This window comes from Xenopus tropicalis, chromosome 3, assembly GCF_000004195.4.
Source record: "Xenopus tropicalis strain Nigerian chromosome 3, UCB_Xtro_10.0, whole genome shotgun sequence".
Classification (NCBI taxonomy): domain Eukaryota; kingdom Metazoa; phylum Chordata; class Amphibia; order Anura; family Pipidae; genus Xenopus; species Xenopus tropicalis.
In genome coordinates this window covers 137,448,613-137,452,684 of record NC_030679.2, presented here as the reverse complement: position 1 = coordinate 137,452,684, position 4,072 = coordinate 137,448,613, and positions in this window count along the sequence as shown.

Sequence of the window (4,072 nt, the reverse complement as noted above, 5' to 3'; positions counted from 1 at the left end):
GTATTAATTTTATACATTTTCCAGGGCCACTATTAAAGCCCTGCAACAAGCACATACTATATCCAACCTTTAAAAATACATCACACAGGGTTCACAAAGTGGCCCCATATTCAGCACAAATAATAACAAATAAGTGAATCACCTATCAAAATGTGTCAAAAATTATTTGTTAACAAAGAAAATTTATAAATGCATGAAAAACTGAAAAACTGAAATAAAAATACATATACATATGCATCTAAGCAGTTCTAAGCCCATAAACGTGTGTATAAATCACACAATTGGATTATATAACATATATAAATACCCAAATCACTGTCAAAAAAACTTTTTCATTCACGTTATTTCATTGCGCATCAGAAATATCCAAATTGTGATAACAAATTAAATATCCTCATGCCATTCTTTATATATCTCTATCCAATTACTACTCAAAACACATTCAGATACTGCTGAGGCGCAACGAATTCCCATACATTTTAAAATACAACAATGAACAAACTTTTTCTATTACAAAATTAAAATCATGAACAAAACCTTCTTTAATTTAAATCAATTAAAACTAAGGTATATGATATCTTATAACATGAACTACCCAGACCAGTAAGATACTATATAATCAATGCAGATCTATTCAGTACGACATATTAAAAGAATTTATTTATAGCCTATTTCCAAGATAAAACCAGGAATGGTTTCAATTCGAATTTTGTGTTCATTCCCCTCGGTATAACAGTGTCTAGTGTAAATATCCATTTGGACTCTAATCTCAGAAGTTTAGTGACAGGATTCCCCTCACCTTTCTCATCAATTTTATCTATACCGAACATATTGAATTTCATCAATTGCCCATTGTGCACACATTCAAAATGCTTCAAAAGGGGGTTATCGCTTTCCTTGCTTTCTAACCCTCTCAAATGTTCTCCCAATCTTGTTCTCAGCTGTCTTATAGTTCGTCCTATATACAAAGAGCCACATTCACATTGCAAACAATAGATGACAAATTGTGTTTGGCACGAAATATAAGTCTCAATTTTATATTGTTTATCAGTATTTTTACTTGAAAAAGTTTTAACATTACCACTATATTTGCAGGATTTGCATCGTTTGCAGGGAAAAAAACCTTTTACATCCCCCAACCAAGACACACTATTTTTCTTTTTCCTTTTTATTGTTAATTTATTAGGGGCAAAAATACCCGCTATTGACTTAGCCTTCCTACTTACTACTCCAGGCTTGATGTTTAAATTCCTTAGCACAGGATCTACCTGCAAAATATTCCAATGTCTTTTTACATACTTTGGAAACTTGATCATTCTGAACACCAAAATCGAGAATGCATCTTATTTCATCTTTCTTTTCAATTGTGGTTCCTATTAGTTGTCTATAATATTTATGGTAAATATTATAGACAACTAATAGGAACCGCAATGGGGGCGAAATTTGCGTCCTCATTTGCGGGTTTGTTCATGGCAATGTGGGAGGAGGAATACATTTACGGCATCAATAATCCATACCATGATGGCATTGTCAGATGGTATCGCTACATAGATGATGTCATCATGGTGTGGGATGGTGGAAAGGAGGAGTTATCTGGCTTTTTAAATTATGTCAATGATAACATCTATGACATTAACTTCACCTTGGAATTTGATATGTGTGCAATCAATTTTCTAGATTTAACTTTCTATTTGGAAAATGGGCAGATTAATACGAAACTTTTCAGAAAACCGGTTGCAGGAAATACTATTTTGAGGCGGGATTCTTTTCATCCAGAACATACAGTTAAATCAATACCGTATGCACAATTAGTCAGACTATATAGAAATTGTTCTAGCTATGACACCTTTAAAGAACAGGCGAAACAGGAGTGTGAAAGGCTTGGGGAAAGAGGCTATAAAAATAGTGATTTACAGGTGGCATTGCAGAGAATAAATGATTTAAGAGAAAAGAGTAGGAGTTCTAAGGGAGATAAAAATAAATTTGTGAAAATTGAAAAGAAAGATGAAATAAGATGCATTCTCGATTTTGGTGTTCAGTATGATCAAGTTTCCAAAGTAGTAAAAAGACATTGGAATATTTTGCAGGTAGATCCTGTGCTAAGGAATTTAAACATCAAGCCTGGAGTAGTAAGTAGGAAGGCTAAGTCAATAGCGGGTATTTTTGGCCCTAATAAATTAACAATAAAAAGGAAAAAGAAAAATAGTGTGTCTTGGTTGGGGGATGTAAAAGGTTTTTTTTCCCTGCAAACGATGCAAAATCCTGCAAATATAGTGGTAATGTTAAAACTTTTTCAGTAAAAAATACTGATAAACAATATAAAATTGAGACTTATATTTCGTGCCAAACACAATTTGTCATCTATTGCTTGCAATGTGAATGTGGCTCTTTGTATATAGGACGAACTATAAGACAGCTGAGAACAAGATTGGGAGAACATTTGAGAGGGTTAGAAAGTAAGGAAAGCGATAACCCCCTTTTGAAGCATTTTGAATGTGTGCACAATGGCAATTGAATGAAATTCAATTATGTTCGGTATAGATAACAATTGATGAGAAAGGTGAGGGGAATCCTGTCACTAAACTTCTGAGATTAGAGTCCAAATGATAATTTACACTAGACACTGTTTACCCGAGGGGACATGAACACAAAAATTCGAATTTGAAACCATTCCTGGTTTTATCTTGGAAATAGGCTATAATAAATTCTTTTAATATGTCGTACTGAATAGATCTGCATTGATTTATATAGTATCTACTGGCTGGGTATTCATGTTAAGATATCATATACCTTAGTTTTAAAATTGATTTAAATTAAAGAAGGTTTTGTTCATGATTTTAATTTTGAATAAGAAAAGTTTGTTCATTGTTGTTTTTAAAATGTATGGGAATTCGTTGCGCCTCAGCAGTATTCTGAATGTGTTTTGAGTAGTATTGGATAGAGATATATAAAGAATGGCCATGAGGATATTTAATTGTTATCACAAATTTGGATATTTCTGATGCGCAATGAAATAACGTGAATGAAAAAGTTTTTTGACAGTGATTTGGGTATTATATATGTTATATAATCCAATTGTGTGATTTATACACACGTTTATGGCTTAGAACTGCTTAGATGCATATGTATATGTATGTTTATTTCAGTTTTTCAGTTTTTCATGCATTTATAAATTTTCTTTGTTAACAAATAATTTTTGACCAATTTTGATAGGTGATTCACTTATTTGTTATTATTTGTGCTGAATATGGGGCCACTTTGTGAACCCTGTGTGATGTATTTTTAAAGGTTGGATATAGTATGTGCTTGTTGCAGGGCTTTAATAGTGGCCCTGGAAAATGTATAAAATTAATACATTTGGGGTATAAAAAGGAAGTGACATGTTCACACCACACTTCCTCTGATGAAGCACCTAATGGTGCGAAACGCCTTAGGTTTGTTCTTTTCACTAAAAAACTTATGTGTTGATTTAAATTGTTTAATTTTCAGGACCTTTTAGTGAATTTAACTTAAGTTTTTCTGCTCAATTTATTTTTTCTTGATAACTTTAATAACTTTATATAACCATTGAAATAGAATGTAAGACAACTTTATGGATAACTGATTATCCTGCCCTGAGGAACCCGTGCAGTCTATCCACTGCTGGCACAGTCTCTGTAGGTGCCCAGTCCCAACTTGGATCCGGATAGACAACAACCCTTTTTATTCAGTCCCTTCCCCAAGAGCTCTAAAGTCCCCCCAGGTAGCGCTACCTGCCCCAGAGTACCTTCCTCTTTGGAAAAGTGGCTGCTCCCACATAGCAGGTAACCGAGCAATACCTGTCCTCACCAGGGGACACACACACAGATTCCACAAAGGCCTCTGTAATCACCAGCAGCCCAGCAGGCTTCTCTTTTTGCAGTATAAACACACAATATTAATGGTACTGGCTACTCACTCTGGATGTCTCTTCCAAAAGCTGGCAAAACAACAGGTGCTCCTCTTTTAAACTGCTGGGCCTGCCCTGATTTTTGGCTCCAAACTTAGGCACACCTCCTCTCTCCCAACAGTGCACTCCAGCCAATCGGTTTTC